General features: G+C 45.3%; 1 long non-coding RNA gene across 1 annotated transcript; it reads left to right on the top strand.

The window, feature by feature from the left end:
- On the top strand, window positions 1-27,449 carry LOC145551007 (uncharacterized). Its single transcript, XR_014086768.1, has 3 exons — window positions 1-399; window positions 15,865-16,039; window positions 27,246-27,449. It is a non-coding gene; the product is annotated as an uncharacterized LOC145551007 (long non-coding RNA).
- The last annotated feature ends 257 nt before the right edge of the window (window positions 27,450-27,706 follow it).

Raw genomic sequence — 27,706 nt, 5'->3', positions numbered from 1 at the left:
GTTTTACCTCAGACTGATTCATGTTTTACTCTGGTCCAACGTCTCACAGCCACTTCAACCTCCAGTGTGATGAACTGTACAATTAAAGGTTAATGGACTCGTACAGCTGTGAGAATTGGCCCTAATCGCGTCCTAATTAGAGGTGGTTCGGTTCTGCTCCCCTCCAGACAATTATCCTTCCTCTTCCTCTGCAGAGCGCCGCTTTCCTCCACCGCCACAAAGTAGGGCAGCGGGAGCCGCATTATGCTCGGAGTATCCCTCATCCCTGTCAGGACCGGAGTGGCCTCGCTGTCCGCCGGGTCGCTCAGCTGGACGCGTTAATGAGTGGCCCCGTCGACCCACCGCTGCTGGGAGGGAAATCCAGGAAGTTGGCGGCGCCGTCTCCTTGTCAGCGTGGAGGTTAGCATCTACTTTATGTAACAACATTCACAGGTTTGACCTTTTCCAGGAGCTTCAGCTACTGCAGCAGTTTGGTCATCCAGCAACACGGCGAGCAAAGAGTTAAACAAACAGAGTTTAGATTTTAAAACATGTTTTTATCTGAAATCTGTTGCTTAGCAACAGATTTACTAATAAGTTCAGATTATTTGTACTGGATGTTATTCAAACGCCACAAACAACAACAAATAAATATTAGTAATAAAAAGTTCAGACTAAAATTAATTATGTTCCAGTTATTATGAGTCAAACACGACAGGCTCAGAGATTTTAGTCTGGATGTAAAGGAACTCAGTGTTTCAACTGTTTTTCAGTTTTCTGGAAGTTTGTTCCAGATTCGTGGTAAATAGAAGCTGAATGCTGGTTCTCCTCGTTTGGTTCTGGTTCTGAATGCAGAACCTAAACGGTCTGCAAGGTTTGATGCAACAGCAGACCTTTAATCTGTTCAGTGATTTATAAACTACCAGCAGTTTATAGTCTCTCAGTGAAGGACTGCAGAACCGGGTGGTGTCTCTATCCTGGTTCTAGTCAGAACTCCAGCAGCAGGGTTCTGGACCAGCAGCAGGGTTCTGGACCAGCAGCTTCTGGACCAGCAGCATTGTTCTGGACCAGCAGCATGGTTCTGGACCAGCAGGGTTCTGGACCAGCAGCAGAGTTCTGGACCAGCAGCAGAGTTCTGGACCAGCAGCAGGGTTCTGGACCAGCAGCTTCTGGACCAGCAGCAGAGTTCTGGACCAGCAGCAGAGTTCTGGACCAGCAGCAGAGTTCTGGACCAGCAGCAGGGTTCTGGACCAGCAGCAGGGTTCTGGACCAGCAGCAGGGTTCTGGACCAGCAGCAGGGTTCTGGACCAGCAGCTTCTGGACCAGCAGCAGAGTTCTGGACCAGCAGCAGAGTTCTGGACCAGCAGCAGAGTTCTGGACCAGCAGCAGGGTTCTGGACCAGCAGCTTCTGGACCAGCAGCAGAGTTCTGGACCAGCAGCAGAGTTCTGGACCAGCAGCAGGGTTCTGGACCAGCAGCAGGGTTCTGGACCAGCAGCAGGGTTCTGGACCAGCAGCAGGGTTCTGGACCAGCAGCAGGGTTCTGGACCAACAGCAGGGTTCTGGACCAGCAGCAGGGTTCTGGACCAGCAGCAGGGTTCTGGACCAGCAGCAGGGTTCAGGGTTCTGGACCAGCAGCAGGGTTCTGGACCAGCAGCAGGGTTCTGGACCAGCAGCAGGGTTCTGGACCAGCAGCAGAGTTCTGGACCAGCAGCAGGGTTCTGGACCAGCAGCAGGGTTCTGGACCAGCAGCAGGGTTCTGGACCAGCAGCTTCTGGACCAGCAGCAGGGTTCTGGACCAGCAGCAGAGTTCTGGACCAGCAGCAGAGTTCTGGACCAGCAGCAGGGTTCTGGACCAGCAGCTTCTGGACCAGCAGCAGAGTTCTGGACCAGCAGCAGAGTTCTGGACCAGCAGCAGGGTTCTGGACCAGCAGCAGGGTTCTGGACCAGCAGCAGGGTTCTGGACCATCAGCAGGGTTCTGGACCATCAGCAGGGTTCTGGACCAGCAGCAGGGTTCTGGACCAACAGCAGGGTTCTGGACCAACAGCAGGGTTCTGGACCAGCAGCAGGGTTCTGGACCAGCAGCAGGGTTCTGGACCAGCAGCAGGGTTCTGGACCAGCAGCAGGGTTCTGGACCAGCCGGGTTCTGGACCGTTGGTTTGTCAGTCAGACCTGCTGCGGGAATCAAAGCCACTAAACGCCTGATGAGTTTCTCTGGTTCTGAAATGTTCTGCTGCTGCCAGAAGGTCCGCTGTGGAACCGGCTTCATGTGGCTCTGAGGTCAGAGGTCAGCCTGATCTCTAGCTCCTGGCTGTAATAACTGAAGCTGTGCATTGACTCTAGATCTATAACTCTGGATCTATAACTCTAGATCTATAACTCTAGATCTATAACTCTAGATCTATAACTCTGGATCTATAACTCTGGATCTATAACTCTAGATCTATAACTCTGGATCTATAACTCTGGATCTATAACTCTGGATCTATAACTCTGGATCTATAACTCTGGATCTATAACTCTGGATCTATAACTCTGGATCTATAACTCTAGATCTATAACTCTAGATCTATAACTCTGGATCTATAACTCTGGATCTATAACTCTGGATCTATAACTCTGGATCTATAACTCTGGATCTATAACTCTGGATCTATAACTCTGGATCTATAACTCTAGATCTATAACTCTGGATCTATAACTCTGGATCTATAACTCTGGATCTATAACTCTAGATCTATAACTCTAGATCTATAACTCTAGATCGCTCCTCTTTAAAAATAGCAACTTCAGTTTTGTTTGTGTTGAACTGGAGGAAGTTTTGTCACATCCACACATCGATCTGTTCTAATGTTTCTGTTCAGTGATCGGATGGGTTCAAAGGTCACCCGGTGACGTCGTAATGCAGAGCTGTGCGTCACCTCTGTAGTCATGGTAACTAATCTTCCTGTTATAATCTGAGCTAATATCTAATGTAAACGTTAAATAGTAAGGGATCCAGGAGATCCCTGCTGTTTAGGTCCGATTGTAACTCCGCCAGGCCGTTGATATGAAATAAACTGTCGATCCACCGGTGAACCAAATCACCGCCACGCTCCACAGGGGAAACCGTTTACAGATGATGGATGGATGGATGGATGGCTTCCATGCGTACGAAGATGAACCGTGACGAAGCTTTAGTGTCGTCACCTTTACCATCTTTTTATCGTCCTTCACTGTGTTTCCCTTCAAATCTTCCCTGAGTCCTTCGACTGTTTGCCTGCAGACTTTCAGCATCTTAACGGCAGAATAATCAGGATTTTGACATGGAATTATTTCCAGCACATGAAAGACAGAGAAGATGTGATCTTTGCTCCCTCCTCCTCCTCACCTCTGAGGTCTCAGCGTGTTTGAGGAATCGGTGCAGCGATATCACAAATGCGATTTAATGTTGCATTGATGTGAGAACGCAGCGGCGCCGGTGCAGTGGACTGTGAAGGCATGCAGCCGAGTGTGGCTGCGTGTTAATGCCGCTCGGTCCTGAATAAGTAAATGAGAACGCTCCAAGCAGATGAGCACTGAGACGACTTTAAAAAGTTTCTTCTCCGACGTGTCTCCTTAAATTAATGATCTGCCGGCGTCACTCGCTCTCTTGTGGTCACTTATGGCTGCATTAGCGACTTGCATCCTCTAATGTAAAACTTTCACTGCCGTCATTAGAGGATAAAAGTTGCTGTGTGTCGCTGGAGGATCTGAAGTTCAGCTTCACACAGCACTGATGCAGGACCTGAATTATTTAAATCCTTTGTAAAATAACCATCTGTATTGTAATCTAATTGCACATTTCTGACCTCAGACTGAAATAGCATTACATCATCACTGGTTCTCACTGCTTCGCTGTTTCATTTGTTTGTTTTCTGGTGTGAAAAAAAAGAGTATTTTGAATGTGTGTGCACACATTTTACACTCCACTGCAGAAAGCTACGGTGGCTTATTAGGGCCACTGTACGTAGACAAAAAGGAGTGAATTCATGCCAAAAACAGCAAACCACAATTTTGAGATTAATTTCATCCATCCATCCATTTTCTTTACACGCTTGTCCCTCAGTGGGGTCGGGAGGAGCTGCTGCCTCTCCAGCTAACGTTCCGGGCGAGAGGCGGGGTCACCTGGACAGGTCACCTGGACAGGTCACCAGTCTGTCGCAGGGCAACACGGGACACATACACTCACACCTAGGGACAATTTGGAGAGGCCAATCAACCTGACAGTCATGTTTTTGGACTGTGGGAGGAAACCGGAGTACCTGGAGAAAACCCACCATGCACAGGGAGAACATGGAGACTCCATGCAGAAAGACTGGGAATCAAACCCAGAACCTTCTTTATGCAAGGCAACAGCTCTAGATTAATTTCAGAAACTTTCTAAAAAAAACTCTAAAAATACGGATATTTCTGAGCTGCAAAAAGAGGAAACGACAGAATATTTGAGATTCTCTAGAAAGAAAGTTTGAGAAAAAAACTCAGAAATTGTCCAAAGTGTGAAATTTTCTGACTTCAGAAACTCGGAAATCTAGTTCTCTCTAGATTTTAAGTCATTTCATCCATTCATTCCCATTTATAATAGTTACCCAGTTATTAAGTAGTGAATTAAGTTCAGTTTATCACTTTGTCAGTGAGAATCAGTGGGCCGAGTTCACACACCTGCGGGACGCCAGTTCTTACTGGAGTGTCCTGCCTAATTTAACTGGGATCTCAGTTTGATCCAGTGAAAGGAGCAACTTTTCCCCCAGTGAATGAATCAACTGTAAAAGTTTTTATCTTTTAGGGGGAAATGCAGAAAATTTTAAATACCTTTGACTTAATGTTTAAATTAACTCCTTCGACATTCGGCTGGTATTAAACTTGAGACGGCTGTGAAAAATAAAGGTGAACGTTCAGTCGCCATTAAAGGTGGAAGAGTTTTTACCCTGTGAAGCAGACGTCAGTCTGCAGTGGCAGTCGGTTATTATTTGTTCTGTTTCTGCTGCTGCTGAGATGCTTCCATGAACGAGATGACCTTCACTTTGTCTCAGACTCGTCCTTTACTTTCTGCTTCCTCTGGATGAATCTGAGCGTCGGAGGACAGATTCCATCAGCCGAGGCCACCAGGCCCCGTTTCTGCTGGTCGTCTTCATAAATACCTGAAAATGTTTGTCAAGGTGCAAAAAGAAAATCTGGTGCAGCTGAGAATTTACAACAATAGTTTTAAAATCCATGTTGGACTGAAAGTTATTTAAATAATGTAATAAATATGTTAGAATCTTTTTTGATTCTTTGAAAGACTCAAATAAACGACTAACTGTTCGATTCACTGCGTTATATGTTGACAGGATGGATAAACTTTTACTGAACATCTTTTTCCTTAAATGTTTTTAAGAAGTAAACATGCCATAGTCTTAAATAATGTTTGAATTTTTAAGCTTTTTGCATAACTTGTCTTACAAAAAGTTTCTTATCATTCGATTATTAACAGCTTTTCAGATTCTCTCACATAAAACCACAAACTAACATATTATTGGGATTTTATGCGACAGACACAAAATGACCCAAGAAAGAAAATTAAACGTAGTTTTAAATTATTTTTAAACAAAAATCTGAAAAGTGTGGCATGCATTTGAACTGGTTACGTGTTAAAAATCCATCCATTCTCTTTACACCCTGGTGCCAGTCGGGTCGGGAGGTGCTGCTGCCTCTCCAGCGAGCGTTCCGGTGCGAGGTGGGGTCACCTGGACGGGTCGAATGGACGGGTCACCAGTCTGTCGCAGGTGTTAAAAATCCAAAAAGCTAAAAATCTTCTGGGGTATTTCTGCACCAGCTTTGCATTAACTATTCAGCACTCAGTCAGATTTTGTTATTTGTTACAAACCAGCTAAATGTTTGGGAAACAAAACGATGTTCATGACTCATAAAAACTAAATAAAAATAGATTTTTATACAACTTTACTGACATTTTTAATTTAAATATGAGTTCAAACTGAATCCAGAAATGTTTCCAAATCAGACAAATAAATCTGCTGAAGCTGAAGCTTTAGTCGTCACCTTCTCAGTTATGGTTAAAAAATAAAGAAAAACATTAAAAATGAATGAAAAAGCATCAGAATCTTAGAAGAAACTAGAGTTATTGCATAACATTCTGTCTCCAGAGATGTAAATATAAAATAAATGAAGGATTGATCAGGACTTTTTCACACAGTCTGGATAATTAAGGTGTTTCACACTCTGAACGCTTCATTTCCCTGCAATTATTATGAATTATGTTAATTAATTAGAACCTCCTGACAGAAAACTCTGCAGTTCAGGTTTTGATTTGATGATGTTTGATGATCCCGTCAGGAAAACGTGGCTCATGAATCTCCATGTTTTCTGCAGCTTTGTTTTCGTGCTCTCTGTGTTGGTGACGTATCGCCGTGTCTTTGGATCAAAGCTGGCGGTCCGTCCCGTCTCCCCCGTCCCGTCTCCTCCGTCCCGTCTCCTCCGTCCCGTCTCCCCCGTCCCGTCTCCCCCGTAACGTCTCCTCCGTCCCGTCTCCTCCGTCCCGTCTCCCCCGTCCCGTCTCCTCCGTAACGTCTCCCCCGTCCCGTCTCCCCCGTCCCGTCTCCCCCGTACCGTCTCCCCCGTCCCGTCTCCCCCGCCCCGTCTCCTCCGTCCCGTCTCCTCCGCAACGTCTCCCCCGTCCCGTCTCCTCCGTGCCGTCTCCCCCGTCCCGTCTCCCCCGTCCCGTCTCCCCCGTCCCGTCTCCCCGTCCCGTCTCCCCCGTCCCGTCTCCCCCGTCCCGTCTCCCCCGTCCCGTCTCCCCCGTCCCGTCTCCCCCGTCCCGTCTCCCCCGTCCCGTCTCCCCCGCCCCGTCTCCTCCGTCCCGTCTCCCCCGTCCCGTCTCCCCCGCCCCGTCTCCTCCGTCCCGTCTCCCCCGTCCCGTCTCCCCCGTCCCGTCTCCCCGTCCCGTCTCCCCCGTCCCGTCTCCCCCGTCCCGTCTCCCCCGTCCCGTCTCCCCCGTCCCGTCTCCCCCGTCCCGTCTCCCCGTCCCGTCTCCCCCGTCCCGTCTCCCCCGTCCCGTCTCCCCCGTCCCGTCTCCCCCGTCCCGTCTCCCCCGTCCCGTCTCCCCCGTCCCGTCTCCCCCGTCCCGTCTCCCCCGTCCCGTCTCCCCCGTCCCGTCTCCCCCGTCCCGTCTCCCCCGCCCCGTCTCCCCCGTCCCGTCTCCGTCCTCCAGCTGTCTCTCAGACAGCATAATCCCTCTCATGTCTCCAAGAGGAGCTGAATCCATTAGAGCCCGTTGTGCTGCGGCTGAAGAGCCGGGCCTCACGCCGATCCCTGCGTCACTTTGCTGATGTTACAGAACCGTTATTTCATATTTGGTCGGTGCCTGATCTTATTTTAATGAGCTGCTTTTCCCCATGATTGCAGATGATTAAAACAAGCAGCGCAGAAGTTAGCACTAATTGAGCCATAAATACATTAACGCTCTCATATTGCCTCAGATCCCACATGTTCAGGGTTTTAATGATGGTGGAGAATTAAAGGTGAATATATTTAAAACTAATTTCATTGAATACACCTCCGTAAGCTTGGATAAACACTGCAGCCTGTCTGAATGTCTGCAGAATCGATCTCACGGTTGTCTGCTCGTCATTCGAATAAACGGCTTTAATTTGGGGTTTTAATTATTTATTTGCACCAAAATTTATTTTAAAAACAAACTCTGAGTTTTTGAATCTATTTCTGTCCTCTAATGCACACAGAGCAAAAATTACACATACGGCTCAGATATAAACATACACCTGCGCTGATATTTGGATTAATGCCCCAAGTTGCACCACGACCTCATACCTTCGGTCTGCTAATCCGCTAACAGCAGAGCTAGTTTCCAGTTTGGCTCTTCAGCGTATATATTTTATATATAAATTAAATATTTAGCGGACTTGGTGTCTCCTAAATTACTTTAACAATATAAATTCAAATTTAATTTATAGTTGTTTACGTGTTTTCTAAACTTTCAGTTGAATAAAGTTCAACATCTGCAGTTTTGGTTAAGAGTTTTTCCAAGTTTATATTCATGCTCTTACTTTGAAGGGGTGTAGACTGTTTACACACACTCTCCACTGTGATGCAGTTCAGCAAATGGCATTCATCCTGTACCCAGAATGCATTGCTGTACTGTAAACAATGTGCTGCTGTCCTGCCTGCTTTATCAATTAGACTAACCAGGCTCCATCAACATGGCTGAATTTAGCGTTTTAGCATTAGCATCTGCTACATACCATGTTGGTGTAGGGTTACAGTTTATGGTTAGCAGTTAGCAGTTAGCCCACCACTTTTGTCCATCAACAAGCTTCTTCCTGGTCGTTTGACCACTTTTCTTGTCAAACGTCCACAAAACAAAAGGCTGCAGTTGACTGCTAGCTCTCCATGGATATTTACATTCTATCCACATTTTTTTATTACATCAGTGATTCTCCTGACATTACCTTGCATATTTTGTTGCAGTATTAACATAAAAGCCCTGTGAAGGGAAGGCATGGCGGAGGAGGACAGGAAGTTGGAAAGCAGAGGCTGCAGGCGTTTCTGTCCCTCATTCAAGCATATGCAGATGGATTCAGCGTTAAAACACTCAAACGGTCGCCAAGCACAGAAAGCAAAGGTGGATTAATGGAGGCTGCATCCACTCTGAAGCTGGTTCCCTATTTTTCATGCACAAAAGTAGACAGTGCATTTCAATTTACCTTAATTTACAACGGCGGCTGGTGGTGTTAATATAATGGGCCTTCAGATTAGTCCAGGTAGGAAGAAGTACTTTTTCGACCACTCGTCCTTGACTTGGTCCTTCCCACCTAATTATTTATAACCAGGCTGCAGATATAGTCTGCTCAAGAAATGGCTCCTTACTCCAGCTGTTTCAGTGTCGGCGTTTATCTCCCTCGACATCTACCAGCAAATTGACTTTTATAGACACAAGTGTTATCAAATCTCCACCTCATTTTATGTCCAAATTGGGATGAAAGCTCCAATTCAAACCTCTGCAAAGGTTTAATGACCCAAAAATCCAACGTGTTTCTATGTGGACTGAGTTTTTAATTTTAGTTTTTACCCAATATGGTAATCTAAAATGTTAAAAATTATATTTCATGAATTAAAATGGACCATGGTTTCCTGTGGCCTCATTTGACTGAGCGTGCTCATTAATTACTGTACTTTTATATTAGTGCTAATCTGAGCCGCAGATTACATTCAAAAAAGTTATTTTAAAAACATTTTCTATCACAAAAAGACAAAATAAGTCTAGGATTGTATTAAATTATTACATAGAACAGTGGTCCCCAAACTACGGCCTGCGGGCCGGATCCGGCCCGCCTCCACATTTGGTCCGGCCCCCTGAACAACACCAGAGATCATTCAGATTTTTTTTCATATATTGTATTTTCCGGTTTATATGTGGATTTTTCTTCAACCACCAGGGGGCTCTTTAGCAGGAAGCGCATCCTGTAAACTGTGGGTGTTTTGTTTTGCATTGCGCATTGCTGCCATCTGTTGGACCTTTAGGGAACTGCTTGACTTTTATGTTATTTAATCAGTACGGTTTTTTGCTAGCGGTAGAGCAGATGAACACACGTGTTTGTTATGAACTCCGCATTCCAGGTCGAGTTCTTTGAAGCCTGTAAGTAGCAGCTTATACTTCAAAATGAGCCTTTATGTTAAAGTTACTTTCCCTCAATGGAATATATACTAGTCAGTCCCAGTGACCGTTTCACTAACGGTTTTTGCCCATGTGCTTTCTGGGTAAAAATCAATCGAGAAACGCGCGCACCCCCTCCCTCGCTGAACAGTTTTAACCTTCAAACCCCCCCCCCCCCCCCAACAATTTCCGGCAGCCCAGGTGATAAACATGTAACACTTTTTCTGTTACAAACTGACTCCGGCCCCCCATAAAAGGGAAAAGTTATGTGGCCCTCACAGGAAAAAGTTTGGGGACCCCTGACATAGAAGCTAATGCTAATGTTTGCATGCTAATATCAGCATCGGTATTTTCAAAAAAGCTCATTTCTGTAATTTATGTCAGTCTGATATACGGATTTCCAAAACAATTTAAAAAACGTGGATGTACTCAATTTAAACAGCTTGAATTGAAATGTGAGGATAAACAGGCTAAAGTTTAAAGATGTAAATGTTAACATGCTAATGTGAGCAAAGGGCTGGTGGCGAGTAATAAGGCCAGTCAGCTAAAGAGGCGGAGTCGTTTTTATTTTATGTATTTCTAGACTTAAAATTACATTAAAGTGTAGAAAAATCATTTTAAGCTGAAGAGATGAAACACATTAAAGATATTAAACATTGGTGAACCTTGGACATCATTTTTGACCAGTTTTTTGTTTCTAACTCTACTCAGTAGAAATGTTGCTGTGTCAGGTCCAGGTCTGAGACGTGGAGTCTGGGCAGAGGATATTACGTTTAAGTCGGTTTTCACACATCGGTCCCGGCTGTCAGCCCTCCTGAGCGCAGCTCCAACTATAACGCCTCCTCCGGCGTGTTGACAGTCCTGTTGACTTTCTCTCCCTTGTGGCTTTGATTGCTTTGACAGCGGAGATAAATGATGATGTTCTCTCTTTCTGACTCAAACTGCCTCAGAAAATCTTCAATAATATATTTTTGGCAAAATAATGTTGGAGTCCGGTCCTTTTTTAATGATATTGACTGTGGATAAGTCATCTATAATTACCATCTGTTGTGAATACTTTGTTTAAATAACACCTTTATGAGTGGCTGTAGTTTTTCTCACATTAAAGTTTAGTGATCGCAGAAATCTGTTTTAGTTTGCCAAATTTATGGAAATATAAACTAAACCATCTATCAGTTCTACGGATTTACATTTCAGGATGATAGTTTTCTAAATTTGGCCAATCAAACTTGATGGGCGGGATCAGGGGAAACCCTGACGTCTGATTGGCTGCTTCCAACAGAAATTAAAGACAATTTCTCAGTTTGCTGTGACTCGGAGGTCAAAATTTTAATTGATAGTACAGAATAACGTTCTTCAAAGATCATATGTAGCAACATTTTCAATTTACAAAACCCTTTTGATGTTAAATTATTGAATAATTAGACATATGAGCTCAACTACAAAGATATTTTTTGTTTTTTAACGGTTATTCAGGTTATTATGTGGAGCAAAGAGTTATTCTATCATTCATGGAAGGTCATTAGAAATGTGGACTGTGGACGCTGACGTTAGCGATAGCTATGTTTAGCATTGAGATGCTATTTTAGACTTAATAGCTTCAATGCTAGGCTAACTCCTTTTAGCACAACTTGAACAACAGTAGTTTTTCCAGCATCCAATCAGATGGTTTAGCAGCAGAAATTAACCTGCAGAGGGCCGAGAGAAGCGACTTTGTTATCCATTGTTGTTGCTGGCGGATGTCACTTGTGCGTCGAATTTACAGGCGTACCAGAAACACCACACAAAGGTTCCAGCTTGTTACTTTTGTATCTAAAAAGAAAAATATTGTTAATTGCATTAAAATCTAATCAAAATTTTATGTCAATTATATGCTTTTTCATAATCTTATAACAATTTAAGTGTGAACACAGAAGTTCACACTGAATTAATGGAAAATATTTTAATCTAGAAAGAAATAAGAAGGTCGAAAAATGAATGGAGAGAAATGGAGATAAAGTTTTAAAATCCAAATTCGCATTTCAGTACATGGAAACACTTTTCCATGTATTTCCAGACTGCAGCAACCCTGAAGCAATCAGTTTGGACTGAGTAAGTGTATTTATGAGTTTAAAGTAAATTTATATATTGATTGATTGAGCTGCGGCCAGTCGGAGTATTGATCGCCGGTAGAGAAACTTCACATTTATCCACTTGTGTAGCAGCTTTAATTAGGTTAGTCATGCTCTGCTGTGCGAGGCCGTTTACCGCCCTCATGGGGCCGAGCATTAACAGCCCCGCTCTCCACACTGGCTAATTTGTTTTCATTACAATCAGTGGAAAACACTGTCAAAGCTAATCTTCTGTGTCGAGCACGCAGCCGCGCGGTTTGCTGACCCCAGGATTTTCTCTGCTGTGGGTGGCCGCGCAGAGCCGCGCCTAAAATATTCATCTCCAAACGTGACAAAGTCATCGGAAAGAGATCTGACGCAGCGTTTACGCTGCCGGACGCTCATTACTCAGGAGAGGTCCAGGCTTTCCTCAGCAGACTCCTGCAAATCAGTCAGATTTGTGTCCGCAGTCGGAGCTCTTGGCTTTCCGCTGAAAGTCCCGAGTTCGTGCATCTTACCGGACTTCCTGACTCATCCTGCTGCTGGGATATTTAGGTTGGATCAGTGTCAGCTTCCAGGCTCAGGAAGGTAAAGTGCGGGCTGTGGCGTGCCGTCAATCTGTTTGCAGTATGAAAAGAGCAAACGTATGACAACAACATGTCAGGCGTGATTATTTATCTAGTTAATGTCAGTACACATCTGGAATATTCCCTAAACATGTTTCCAGAGGTGAAGTTTTTCCTCTCACAAATGTACACCGACAATAAGGGAGCCCGACTGCAGGGCTTCACAGAGATCAGCAAGCCAGTGGGGAAAATGTACATTTTTATATGGAGCATGTTGGTGTTTTGTTTTAGTCCACTTCAGTCCAACTCCGGTTCGTTTGAGGAGATGTGAATGAGTAACTAAACTCTGATGCAGATTAAAAGAGCGAATTCTGGTCCTATAAACCTCGGTCTCCGTTTGGTTGAAGTGAACTCGGACCCCAATGTGAACCCGGACCAGAGACCGCTCCAAAAGCAGGAAGTGGACTACAGCGCAGGGCATTCTGGGTAAACACAACAACAAACCTCTATCGCTAGCAGGAGAAAAGGTTTGTGGTCTTTTACCAAAAACCAGAGAAATCTTCCAACCATTAACATCTGACGCCGCTTCATTTTTGTTTCCATTTGATGAAGAGGGAAGTTGCGCTCAGATTCTTCTTCAGAGGTTTTTGTGTCTTTTCCTGCGCAGCGCCCCCACAGGCCAGGAGGGGAACAAACTAACGGTTTGGCTGGTTTGACTCGGAGCAGAGAGAAAGAGAAACACAGCAGCTGGAGATGGAACAAATTTCAATTCAACCAAGTCTGTAGGTTTGAAAACATCCTAAAATACATATTTTTGTTGTTTTCATTGTTGCCTTGTTTATTTAATTGAATTGTACAGCATTTTAATTGACGTCTGTTGTTTTTATGTGCCATATACATACATTGACAAATACATGAGATCTCCTCTAAAAACATTTATAACTGACTATTTTAATAAGTCAAACTCCAAATATACTTTAACATCTGTTAATGCTGCCTTACTGCAGAAGCTAACACTCTTCCTCATTTCCACTTTGGATGTTCAGCCAATCGGCACCAAACAAAATGACTGAAAATCTTAAATCTGTTCTTCTGTCCATGTTCATAAAATGTTTCTCTTCTTAAGTTCTTACCAAATAGAAAGACGATAAAAGGTAAAATATATATAATTATTTTAAAATAAATGCATGAGCTTATTGTAACAGACCTGTAATTAAACGGATTCTTATGTCTTATAGTCTGTCGCTGCCTGACTGTGGATAATTTTACAAGTTGTGATATTTCTGTTTATAATTAGATTAGAGGAGCATCAGAATTAATTTATCACCATTTCTAATCAGACAAACATAATCAGGGTTTAACTTTTATCTTATATCCAGATAAAAAAAACATTCGAGTTTTGTTTTCTGTAGATTATAACCCTTTTATTTCATTCCTGTAATGATTTTATTTTTTTATAGAAATGTTGAGTGATTCTGTCTTATTTTCTTCTCCTTCCTTGGATTGTTTACGTCATTTTCTCTGGTTTTCAGCAGACATTTGTCTCCTGCAGGAAATTACGTCCTGCGCTGCATTTGAGGTTTTCTAGTTCCTCGTGAAATTTCTCTTTTTCATGAAATGTTTGCTTCTTCGGCCTAAAGGAAGCCACAGCAGCCGGCTGAGGAGGAAAACATGAAGGTTTGTGGAGAGTCAGGATGTCTGAGCAGTTAAGCTGCGATTTCCTCTGAAATACTTCAAATCTTTGTAAATTTTACTAGACTTTACTTCCTACAAGGGAAATCTTACTGTTTATTTTGCATGATATTGGAATCAAACTGCCTAAATTACAACATTTACAGATGATTTTGAAATGTATATTTTTATTAAATTGGACTGTGCAGAATCTCACTGCACTATTTTCTTTGTAGCTTTTGTTGTGAAAATGTGCAACATTGTCTTTCAATATTTTAAATATTTCTCTTATGATATTGTCTCTTCCTATTCATTTAATACTACACATTTTACATTTTTGTCCCTCTAATTCATGTTTTTTACCTGGAAATAACTAGTTTTGTGTTTTAACTGTGGAGCATCATTTTAATCTTAGATAAGTAGTTTCATGGATTATGCAGAAAAGTAGCAGATAAACATTTTTAAATCTAAAGTATAATTTAATTTCTTTGCACAGGTGACTCCTTATACATCATTACTTGGATTGAGCTCAATGCACCCAGTATTTTATGTTGTGATGTTGCCCCTACGGTATTCTTTTTTTATATATATATTTTACTCTTTCATCTTTATGTGAACCTACACGCCTTCATTACCTGAAACTTTCTGCTGCTACACTGATTGTGGGACAATAAAGTGTATTTTAATTCCCTTCTAGCTTGGAAACATTTTAAAATGGTGAAGAAATATGAAATATGAGCATCTAGTTTCTGTAAAATGTGTGAAAATAAATTAAAAAACATATAAATATAAATTGGGCTGCACAGTGGAGCAGTTGGTAGAGCTGTTGCCTTGCAGCAAGAAGGTTCTGGGTTCGATTCCCGGTCTTTCTGCATGGAGTCTCCATGTTCTCCCTGTGCATGGTGGGTTTTCTCCAGGTACTCCGGTTTCCTCCCACAGTCCAAAAACATGACTGTCAGGTTAATTGGTCTGTCTAAATTGTCCCTAGGTGTGAGTGTGTGTGTGCATGGTTGTGTGTCTCTGTGTTGCCCTGCGACAGACTGGCGACCTGTCCTGGTGACCCGTCCAGGTGACCCCGCCTCTCGCCCAGTATGCTAGCTGGAGAGGCAGCAGCACCTCCTGACCCCACTGAGGGACAAGGGTGTCAAGAAAATGGATGGATAAATATAAATGACCAAATATCCTCTCTTGCAGATGAGCACAAAACATTCACTACCTTTAATAAGTGGGAACCTCATGTCTGTTTCATTACTGTTGGTTTTTCTCTGCGGTGTTTTCAGTGTGAGCTGTGATGGAAAGCCTGTCGGCCGTTTGAAGCTCCGGCACTATAAAGAAAACATAATGGGATATCTATGATAGCTTATGGGTTAGCTTTCAATACTTGTGTTCTGCTTTGAAGACTGATGACATGCTTTTGAAAGTAATTGTTTTTCCAGGCCTGATTTCAGCCCCAATCTTCACCGCCGGTCCTTTGATGCTGCTTAATGTGGAAACTTAACAGGGTGGAAGGATGTTAGACACGAGGAAAACTTATTGTTATGCACATCCAGGTGGACTTACAGCGTCTGGAAAAACTTTCACTTTTTGCCACATTGAAAAGACAAACTTTAATATCTTCTGTATTGAGTCACATGAAGCCACATCACAAACATTTAGTAGATGACGCTTTGGTCAAAGGAGACTAAACCTGAACATTTTTGGAATAAAAAACTAAAGTTTACGTGAACAGACGAGGGCTACGTGCCCACAGCAGGTCCTGATGCGCAATTCTTGTTTTATATTCTTTTAGATTAAATGTGATTTTTGTTTGTTTTTGTTTTCCTGCATATTCGCTCCGTTCGAAACCGCAACCACACGGCGACTCGCATGCGCAGAAGAAGAACGCTTACGTCACACGGCGGCGCTCTGTTTACGGAAGTAGCAACGGCCGCCGCCGTCTGTGGATGGATTTTAAAGTTGTTGAGCGCGGAAAGCATCAGAACAAGACGAAGGAAGCTGGTGAAAGAAAAAACAGCAACAGCAGCGGGTTTTAGTCTGTTTGGATCAGAGGTGAGTAACCAAACATTTTAGATCAGTGGTTCTTAACCTGGGTTCTATCGAACCCCAGGGGTTCGGCGGAGCCTCTGCCGACCGCGGAGGTAAAGACACACTTGTGTAAAGTCGTGATGACGCCCCGCTTTGTCATCACTTAATGCAGAGGATCACGTTACATTGCTTAGCCAATCAGAGGATCACGTTACATTGCTTAGCCAATCAGAGGATCACGTTACATTGCTTAGCCAATCAGAGGATCACGTTACATTGCTTAGCCAATCAGAGGATCACGTTACATTGCTTAGCCAATCAGAGGATCACGTTACATTAGCCAATCAGAGGATCACATTACATTGCTTAGCCAATCAGAGGATCACGTTTCATTGCTTAGCCAATCAGAGGATCACATTACATTGCTTAGCCAATCAGAGGATCACGTTGCATTGCTTAGCCAATCAGAGGATCACGTTGCATTGCTTAGCCAATCAGAGGATCACGTTACATTGCTTAGCCAATCAGAGGATCACGTTACATTAGCCAATCAGAGGATCACGTTGCATTGCTTAGCCAATCAGAGGATCACGTTGCATTGCTTAGCCAATCAGAGGATCACGTTTCATTGCTTAGCCAATCAGAGGATCACGTTACATTGCTTAGCCAATCAGAGGATCACGTTACATTGCTTAGCCAATCAGAGGATCAGGTTACATTGCTTAGCCAATCAGAGCATCACGTTACATTGCTTAGCCAATCAGAGCTGCGGAGGAGCCCCGATTGAAGGAGCTCCACTCTCAGCAGGAATTTGAACTTCAGCAAAACTCACCGTTTTTACCAAATTCTATAGTCTAAATCTGCTCCTTAGTCGCATCTTTTCGGGGTTGCTACTGCCTCTAGTGGCGTGGGGGTGGTAACACAGCTAATATATTTACATTACCACATGAGAATACCGCAAAGTATTTAGTGTGTCGGGCGGGGGAGATGAGAAGGGTTCGGTGAATGCGCATATGAAACTGGGGGGTTCGGGACCTCAAAAAAGGTTAAGAACCACTGGTCTAGAAGAGGCGCTGTTTTGAGTAAAAGTAAAAAGTAGCCTCCCAAGAAATTAAGATTAAAAAGTATTTGGTAAAAAAGTGACTCAAGCGCTAAGTAACTGATTATATAATATATATAAAGTTCACAACATTTTAACAAAAACTGCAGGTGTGTGGCTTGTGAATCTTTGGTTAAAACAAACTTATTCTTCATTTAGTGAATTCATATGTAGAGAATCCAGAAAAACTGTACAAGTAAGAGTAGCGATACGTAATAAACAATTACTCAAGCAAAAGTAAAAAGTACTGCACTATTCCCAAAAGTATTTTTTTCCCCCAAAGAGTTACTCGAGTAAATGTAACTTACTGCCCCGCTCTGGTCTGGATGGGGAGTCGGGGTCAGAACATTGAGATAAAATGATAAAATGTCACAGATCTCTTTGATAATTTCATAATAATCATTTTCAGCCTGCCTACATTCAGATTTACCATCATGGCTTCGTCTGCAGACGCTCTGAAAACGGTCAGATCCGATTCAGCTCCACACGTGGCAGAGATGGGATTGTTTCTGGATGAGAAGTTCGGCTTTGGGCCGTACCGACTGCCATGGATGTCGGATACGTGTCGCGTTTGGCTGCTGCATCCAACCCTGTAATACTTAGTACACGCAGTTTTGTGTTACAAAGAAATTCAGCTTCCTTGATAGAAAAATATTAAAGAAGGATGAATCCGTCTACATCAACTTCAGGACAAAAAAGCTTTATTTTTAAAAATTAAGTAAAAGGTGAAGTTTATGCACCGAAACAGGCTGAAATAAAACAATGCAGACATGAAATTCAAATCTATTTCTCAAAAGTTGCATCCAAGCAAAACAGATCAAACTTTGAGACGTGTTCAGAGAAACGCAGGATATCAATAATTTAAAGTGACTGTAGCTGAAAAACCAACCAAAGCAGGCTGACCTGCCGCTGGATCCATCAGACGTCATAAAAAGATGATTAAACCGGCTCTTTCAGGAGCTCTCTCTGGATTTCAGCAGCGCCATCCACCTCTTATCCTCCAACAGATTCCACTCGTGTCGGAGATCATGTCGCAGATTAAAAATTAATGCTGCTCCAGAGCTGGATGGATCTGACTCTGACTCTCAGGCTCTGCGCTTCACTCGGCCTGCAGAATAGTTTTATATTTTTTATTTAAAGCAGGTAAGAAATGCAGGGTTTTTTTTTTTTTTAAGTATGGTAAACCAAACATGAACAGAAGAAAGTCAGAGAGGCTTCAGAGGAGCAGCTGGATGGGAGAGGAACTAAAGGGGATCCATTATGCAAAATTAACCTTTTGCAATTTTCCTACATCCATTTGGGTTTCTGCAGCTTCTAAGAACAACCAGAGCGCTTAAAAAAAACACTCGAGCTTTTAACTGGTGACTGGAAAGTTAGTCATTTCGAAGAAATTCAGAGTGAGTCATTCTATGGGCTTTGGCCTGTTACCTAGCAACCCCAGCCAAGCCAAGCCCGGTTACCTAGCAACCCCAGCCAAGCCAAGCCCGGTTACCTAGCAACCCCAGCCAAGCCAAGCCCGGTTACCTAGCAACCCCAGCCAAGCCAAGCCCAGTTACCTAGCAACCCCAGCCAAGCCAAGCCCAGTTACCTAGCAACCCCAGCCAAGCCCGGTTACCTAGCAACCCCAGCCAAGCCCAGTTATCTAGCAACTCCAGCCAAGCCCGGTTACCAAGCAACTCCAGCCAAGCCCGGTTACCTAGCAACTCCAGCCAAGCCCGGTTATCTAGCAACCCCAGCCAAGCCCGGTTACCTAGCAACTCCAGCCACGCCCGGTTACCAAGCAACTCCAGCCACGCCCGGTTACCAAGCAACTCCAGCCAAGCCCGGTTACCAAGCAACCCCAGCCAAGCCCGGTTACCTAGCAACCCCAGCCAAGCCCGGTTACCTAGCAACTCCAGCCACGCCCGGTTACCAAGCAACTCCAGCCACGCCCGGTTACCAAGCAACTCCAGCCAAGCCCGGTTACCAAGCAACCCCAGCCAAGCCCGGTTACCTAGCAACTCCAGCCAAGCCCGGTTACCTAGCAACCCTGCCAAGCCAAGCCCGGTTACCTAGCAACCCCAGCCAAGCCAAGCCCGGTTACCTAGCAACTCCAGCCAAGCCCGGTTACCTAGCAACCCCAGCCAAGCCCGGTTACCTAGCAACCCCAGCCAAGCCCGGTTACCTAGCAACCCCAGCCAAGCCCGGTTACCTAGCAACCCCAGCCAAGCCCAGTTATCTAGCAACTCCAGCCAAGCCCGGTTACCAAGCAACTCCAGCCAAGCCCGGTTACCTAGCAACTCCAGCCACGCCCGGTTACCTAGCAACTCCAGCCACGCCCGGTTACCAGGCAACCCCAGCCAAGCCCGGTTACCAAGCAACCCCAGCCAAGCCCGGTTATCTAGCAACCCCAGCCAAGCCCGGTTACCTAGCAACTCCAGCCACGCCCGGTTACCAAGCAACTCCAGCCACGCCCGGTTACCAAGCAACTCCAGCCAAGCCCGGTTACCAAGCAACCCCAGCCAAGCCCGGTTACCTAGCAACCCCAGCCAAGCCCGGTTACCTAGCAACCCCTGCCAAGCCAAGCCCGGTTACCTAGCAACCCCAGCCAAGCCAAGCCCGGTTACCTAGCAACCCCAGCCAAGCCCGGTTACCTAGCAACCCCAGCCAAGCCCGGTTACCTAGCAACCCCAGCCAAGCCCGGTTACCTAGCAACCCCAGCCAAGCCCGGTTACCTAGCAACCCCAGCCAAGCCCAGTTATCTAGCAACTCCAGCCAAGCCCGGTTACCAAGCAACTCCAGCCAAGCCCGGTTACCTAGCAACTCCAGCCAAGCCCGGTTATCTAGCAACCCCAGCCAAGCCCGGTTACCAAGCAACTCCAGCCACGCCCGGTTACCAAGCAACTCCAGCCAAGCCCGGTTACCAAGCAACCCCAGCCAAGCCCGGTTACCAAGCAACCCCAGCCAAGCCCAGTTACCTAGCAACTCCAGCCAAGCCCGGTTACCTAGCAACCCCTGCCAAGCCAAGCCCGGTTACCTAGCAACCCAAGCCAAGCCCGGTTACCTAGCAACTCCAGCCAAGCCCGGTTACCTAGCAACCCCAGCCAAGCCAAGCCCGGTTACCTAGCAACCAGTCAAATTTTCAGCCATATTTGCTCCTCAGGTTAGCATATCTAGCGCAAAATGGAGAAGTTTCTGACTAGAAAAGACCAAAATACGAGTCGGCATTTATACTAAATGCATTTCAACTAAATAAATGTTGTAACTATTAAATAATTAATAAAAGTGAGAAAAAAAGTTTGGATTTTTAACTGATGCATTTATTTGGTGAAGTTAAGAGTTTAACTATTTATAAATTAAACATTAAGTAATTTAAGTAAAACAATAACTTCAAATAATTTATATTTGTAAAATAAATATCTCTATGATTAATATCAATAAGTAAACATTTTAAATATTATAAAATAATTAATTTGAAATGCTGCACTTTAAAAACTTTATTTTGTTCCTTTGACTATTGAAGCACTTTTGTGGGTTATGATTTGCAGCGTTTTCCTCATTTTTATTTGCAGTTTGAGTAAAATTTATGCTAATAATTATTTATTCGTTTATCCTTTTTCTTGGGTCGTTTTATGGTTTTCACCTGCTTCCAGACCAAAAGTAAGAGGAAATCTCCTGATAAACGGATAAATGAAGATAAATGAAGATAACTGCTTGGTCTTTTGTGAAAAACTGTTCAGATTCATTTATGTTTTCTCAATTTGGAGAACTTGACGATGTTTCTGTACCTGTTTTTTATCGCTGTCCGTTGATTAACCGTTTTATTTAATTCAGCTTCTGATTGTTTCCTGTCAGTTTACTGAGTAACATACAACTCATTTAGTTAATAAAGTGGGGCAGCAGCAATATTTATTGTGTCATTTGAGGTTTTGTGGATAATTCAGTCTGTCAAAGAGAGGAAGCGTTGCTGCAGCTGCTTTGTGTCGCTGCAGCGGCCGGCGTTGAGCGGCCGGCGTTGAGCGTTGAGTGGCTGGCGTTGAGCGGCCGGCGTTGAGCGTTGAGCGGCCGGCGTTGAGCGTTGAGCGGCCGGCGTGGAGCGTTGAGCGGCCGGCGTTGAGCGGCCGGCGTTGAGCGTTGAGCGGCCGGCGTTGAGCGTTGAGCGGCCGGCGTGGAGCGTTGAGCGGCCGGCGTTGAGCGGCCGGCGTTGAGCGTTGAGCGGCCGGCGTTGAGCGTTGAGCGGCCGGCGTTGAGCGTTGAGCGGCCGGCGTTGGGCGTTGAGCGGCCGGCGTTGAGCGGCCGGCGTTGAGCGGCCGGCGTTGAGCGTTGAGCGGCCGGCGTTGAGCGTTGAGCGGCCGGCGTTGGGCGTTGAGCGGCCGGCGTTGGGCGTTGAGCGGCCGGCGTTGAGCGTTGAGCGGCCGGCGTTGAGCGTTGAGCGTTGAGCGGCCGGCGTTGAGCGGCCGGCGTTGAGCGGCCGGCGTTGAGCGTTGAGCGGCCGGCGTTGAGCGGCCGGCGTTGAGCGTTGAGTGGCTGGCGTTGAGCCGCCGGCGTTGAGCGTTGAGCGGCCGGCGTTGGGCGTTGAGCGGCCGGCGTTGAGCGGCCGGCGTTGAGCGTTGAGCGGCCGGCGTTGGGCGTTGAGCGGCCAGCGTTGAGCGTTGAGCGGCCGGCGTTGAGCGGCCGGCGTTGAGCGTTGAGCGGCCGGCGTTGAGCGGCCGGCGTTGAGCGGCCGGCGTTGAGCGGCCGGCGTTGAGCGTTGAGTGGCTGGCGTTGAGCCGCCGGCCTTGAGCGTTGAGCGGCCGGCGTTGAGCGTTGAGTGGCTGGCGTTGAGCCGCCGGCGTTGGGCGTTGAGCGGCCGGCGTTGAGCGGCCGGCGTTGAGCGTTGAGCGGCCGGCGTTGGGCGTTGAGCGGCCGGCGTTGAGCGTTGAGCGGCCGGCGTTGAGCGGCCGGCGTTGAGCGTTGAGCGGCCGGCGTTGAGCGGCCGGCGTTGGGCGGCCGGCCTTGAGCGTTGAGCGGCCGGCGTTGGGCGTTGAGCGGCCGGCGTTGGGCGTTGAGCGGCCGGCGTTGGGCGTTGAGCGGCCGGCGTTGAGCGGCCGGCGTTGGGCGTTGAGCGGCCGGCGTTGAGCGGCCGGCGTTGGGCATGAGCGGCCGGCGTGGAGCGGCCAGCGGTTCCTGGTGTTTGGAGTCTCTGGTTGCTATTCAGATCAGCAGCTCTTCTCTTTCTGCCTGTTTTCATTCTGGCTTCAGCAGAAACACGTGACGATGATCAGGCGTTTTCATCACTTCTGACCTTTCACAGCTCTTGCACTTTGCAGCTTCCTCCTCCAGCTCTCGACCTCAGCCTGAACTTTAGAGAGAGAGTGTTTTTAAACATGATAATGGATTTTAGGCTTTAAGAGTTGGCAGCAGGAAGAGGAATCTTCAGTTTTTGTTCACAGTTTGGGTGAAAATTGATTTAATCTTCGAAATGTTCCTCTTCTTTAGCGACTCTTAGGAAGATGGGAGACAGGAAGTGCGATGAACAGGAAGTAGCAGGTGGAAGATGCATCAAATTATCATCTTGTATAAAAGCAACCAAAAAGTAAGAGTGGCTCTACTTTAGCATGTTTACTTAAGTTAAAGTAAAAATCTTGTTTTAATATTTAAATGTCACCAAAGACACAAAAATGTAAACAGAAAAAAATAACATAATTAGAAAATAACAGATCAACCTGAAGCCTCTGCAGCAACATGCAGCCTCTGCAGCAACATGCAACAACCTGCAGCAACTTGCAGCCTCTGCAGCAACTTGCAGCCTCTGCAGCAACCTGCAGCCTCTGCAGCAACTTGCAGCCTCTGCAGCAACCTGCAGCAACCTGCAGCAACTTGCAGCCTCTGCAGCAACTTGCAGCCTCTGCAGCAACCTGCAGCCTCTGCAGCAACCTGCAGCCTCTGCAGCAACTTGCAGCCTCTGCAGCAACCTGCAGCAACCTGCAGCAACTGCAGCCTCAACCTGCAGCCTCTGCAACAACATGCAGCCTCTGCAGCTCCAGCTGTCCAGCCTTCCTGTTGGTTATCATTTTATTTCCAGCGCTCGTGATTTCCCATCTGCAGGACCTGGCCGGGTCCCAACTTGGCATGGAAGCCCGGTTCTGTCTGCAGCGCTAAAGAAAAAGGTCGGAGACGGGCTAATTGGAGCGCTGCTATTTTCAGTTCTGGCAACGGTTGCTGGTTCTGGCCTCTGATCACGAGTTGGACCTGATGAAAGAGGGTCAGCGGTCAGTGGGGGGAAGCCATCACTGTTTATAGAAAGCATGAACCCTGCAGTGACGGGTCCGGATCAGAACCTGCTGCTGCACGGCCAGAACATGGAAACATGATTTAGAAACGCAAATGTTGGACTTTTAGAGGTTTATATGGACCGGACCAGTGAATAATAAAGGATTAGCTTAAGGGGCTAAATATTTAACTAACATGCCAAATATTTAGCTTCAAATTATTTAGCTAACTAAAATGTAGCTTTAAACTAAATATTTAGGTTAAGACTAAATATGTAGCTGTTCACACTAAATATTTAGTGGCTACTTGGCTAACTACAATTTTTGTTGAAAACTAAATAGGCTAATGCTAAATATTTAGCTTTCTAGCTAAATATTTAGCTGTTCAAGCTAAACATTTATCTTGAACAGCTAAATAAGAAATTTAAAGAGGAGCAGCAAAAGCAAAAGAGGTTGATTAGCAGAGCTTGCTAACAACTGATGGTGTCATCCTGTTAGTGAGTCAAACAGCAACCGTCTTCAGTCAGAGGCTTCCTCAGGTTTGTTGCAGGACTGACTGCTGCCCTCAGCATCATCATCATCATCATCATCATCATCATCATCATCATCATCATCATCATCCCCAGTGACTCTTTGAAGATACATGGATGATATGCAACAATATTTAATTTAATTATTCTTTATTTTATTGTTTCAACTTAAATAATGCAGAAAAGATCAAAGCAGAGCTGCTCATAAATGCAAATGGACAAACAGGAGCGTGTTTTTGAATAATACTTTTACTTTCCATGTTCTGGACTGAGCAGTAAAGGTCAGGAACACACAGAGGCAGCGGTTTTTAAAAACCCCGTCCCACTCGAGGTCGTGCTTTTATCACCTCCCCAAACCGCTGCGAGACCTGGAGGCTCGTAAACATCCCAGAATGACATTTCTCTGCAGCCTGTGGAGATCTTTGAGGTATTTCCAAGGCACCAGGGGAGGCGAAGCCGGCGCTAACCAGAACCGATCGCCTCGAAACATTTTCAGGCCACAGCTGTTGCCATTTTTAACGTTCAGAGTGATTATGACTGCCGGCTGCACATGGGGCCCTAATTAGACGTGACTTCAGGAAATAAAAACTTATTTTAACTGGCTTGATTTCCAGCATCTACAGCTGATTCCTGACCTTTTCGTTTTTCCTTCTCGGCGGTGCGAAGGAGTCGAGGTTTCTGGGTCTGATCCATAAAGTCTCAGTTCGTTCTGACAGCCATTGTCAGGATAATCTGAGTGTGATTGATGCGTCGCCGCGCGGTGATTCTCCATCCTGTATCACCTCTTTCTCCTTCAGCTGATGTGTTTGCATGATGTGCTCTCTGGTCGTAGTAATAAGTGAAAAAGGACATAAAGGAGCCGAGGGAAGGAAATTGGATGAAGGAAAAGCTTTTTGTATCTCTCCACTCTTTAACCTCAGTTTTTCTCTCGTTCTGACTCATATTCATGCAGCAGCCGTGTCCTCTGCCAGCTGAGCACTGGAATATTCTTAGAAATAAACTTCGTATCCACCTTTTTATTTGCAATCTTTAATCATCTCTGCAGGTGGTTCAGACTCCAGGATGTGTTGAAGTATCTGCAACGGTCAGCAGCTCAAATGACACTGGAGGCTAATCACTAGCGTTAACTTTGGGGAAGCTAGTGACTAGCATGGCAGGGATGGTCACTAACTGTCTGCATGTCAACCTGTCTAATGTTTATCGCTTAAAAACATTGTACGCCTACATTTCTTCTTGGTAAATTTTCTTTGAAGAAACAAGAATGAGTCTAATAAGGCGGTGACCCACCTGGGCATGCTAGTTGGTAGCATTTCCAATGCTAACCCCACCCTATTCAAGGCTAATGTCAGCCTGTCTAGTGCTAATGTCACCCTATTCAAGGGTAACATCAGTCCATCAAGTGCTAATTGTAACCTATCCAACACTAATAACTGCCTATCCAAATGTAGCTTAGAAAAGCCGAAAGATGCTGGAGTAGGGGATATGATCCCTGCCCGTTATAAAGACAGAAAGAGTTACTTTAAGCTTCCTGTTCTCACATTGGCTTTGAATAGACTGCTGTTAGCATGAGAACATGCTAACTGGGAACATGCTAACTGGCACATGGCCACACAGAGATTTACAGGGAGCAGCAGAAGCAAAAGAGGTGGATTAGCAGAGCTGCCAACAACTGATGGTGTCATGCAGGACATGTTCCTGAAGAACATTATCTCTGGATATTGAGCTACTAGCAAGTCATGCTGCAACAACTAATGCCACTATCCAAGGCTAATGCTAGCCTGTTCAAGGCTAATGCTAGCCTATCCAAGGCTAATACTAGCCTATTCAAGGCTAATGCTAGCCTATCCAAGACTAATGCTAGCCTGTCCAAGGCTAATGCTAGTCTATTCAAGGCTAATGCTAGCCTATCCAAGGCTAATGCTAGCCTATCCAAGGCTAATACTAGCCTATCCAAGGCTAATGCTAGCCTGTCCAAGGCTAATGCTAGCCTGTCCAAGGCTAACAGCAGTCTGTCTGCTAGTGGACAGTAGAGGAAGTTTGTAATCCAGTGGTGACCAGCTAAAGCTGCTAGCCTCTCCAGAGCTAGCTTCAATGAGTCTCATAATGAGCTCAGTTACATCAGTCAGTCTGCCTGTCATTAATGATGTCAGTAGCTTTCTCTCTCTCTCTCTCTGTCTAAAAAAGTGTTGGTTGATAATTACATGCATGAGGACAGATTAATTAGCTACTTTCTGAATTTCTTTTGAAGGTTTTTCTCTGTACTTTTCAGTAATTTCCTGCTCTGTCATTCTCACAGTAACATTAAATTGTGCTGTCTGAACAATTAAGAAACAAGAACAGAAAAAATCTACAATATCTGAAAGTCAAATCCCTGACAGAAAACCTGAAAGATTTACAGCAACCAGCACCTTTTTGGGGGATAAATAATATATATTTTAACCAAAGAAATGGGAACAAGGTGTATTTGAGAGAAGCTGCTTGTAAGAACTTCCAGTTTCAAACTGGTTCTTCACTAAGTTTCCTCGACACACACCACTGGTTTATCGTCCTTTAGCGTCTGGTGACAGGAAAAAAGCGACTTGCAGAATAAAGTTCCGTCAGATTAGAAGGAGAAGCGTTTCTTCGTGTTTTTGAGATGTTGTTTCTGTCATATCGGCGTCGTGCCGCGTGTCAGGGATGCAGTTATAAATATCTCCACCCTGACATGTCGACAGCTGCTGCTGCTTCACATGAACCTCCCTGACTTCACATGATGCTGATGGTTCTTATTCTCTTAGTTTGTCTCTAAATAGAAACCAGATTTCAGCCGGAACAGAATCTCACCGAACTGAAGCAGAATCCAGTCTGAGAGCGAAAACGTTGGAGTGATGAAGAGCAGCTGACTGTCATGTTATCGTGGCTGTTTTCCATCGGACAGTTTAATTAAAATGTAGCATTTAAACCCCAAATTCACTGGATAATTTACATTTCTGTTCAATACGACGCCGCATGAGGGCCACTGCAGGTAGGATTCAAAATTATTTTAAAAAGCTCAGAAATTTTGTGATCCAGAGAGTCAAAAAATTGCTAGAATTTTTTTTTTTTTTAGATTAATCTCAGAAACTTTCTGGGAAAAAAAACTCTGAAATTTTGAGTTTTCAAAATTCCAAAAATTTCCAACTTTTGAAAACTCAGAAAAAGTGCAAAAGCTGAAAATTTGTGACTTTTGAAACTTTGTTTTCAAGAAACTTTCTGCAAATTTCTGAGTATGAGAACTTTCTTTGTAGAATTTTTTTAGAAGAATTTCTAGAACAATTTTTCCTAATAAATGTTTTTTCTGGAACATCCATCCATCCATCCATCCATCCATCCATCCATCCATCCATCAGCAGCCTCAGGAGGCCCAGACTTCCCTCTCCAGCCTCTTCCAGCTCCTCCAGGAATCCCAAGGCGTTCCCAGGCCATAGAGAGACATCGTCCCTCCAGGTGTCCTGGGTCTCCCCTCCTCCCGGTGGGACATGAACACCTCACCACGTCCCAAGAGCTTCTGCAGCCGAGGATCAGACCGCCAGGGTCCCCTCCCTCGGCTGCCGCACAACCTTTGGCCCCTCCGACAGGTGGTGAGCCCATCGGAAGAGTTTTTTAGATTAATTTTTTTTTTAAATTGTAGATTTTTGCAGAAGGTTCCTGAGACTAATCCAGAAGTGTGAGTGTCTTCATTCGGCCCCAGCCGGTCACAGATTTGGGTGAAATCTTCTGACCGCTAATATTCCTGAGGCTCTTCAACGACGGCGCACGTTTCCTCGGAGATGCCGGCTGAAAGAAGAAACGGATTCTGCTCCTCCAATTCAGC

This window comes from Poecilia reticulata, chromosome 3, assembly GCF_904066995.2.
Source record: "Poecilia reticulata chromosome 3, P_reticulata-male-v2, whole genome shotgun sequence".
Classification (NCBI taxonomy): domain Eukaryota; kingdom Metazoa; phylum Chordata; class Actinopteri; order Cyprinodontiformes; family Poeciliidae; genus Poecilia; species Poecilia reticulata.
Note: the sequence above shows the minus strand (reverse complement) of the source record. Positions and strands in the feature narration are given on the sequence as shown.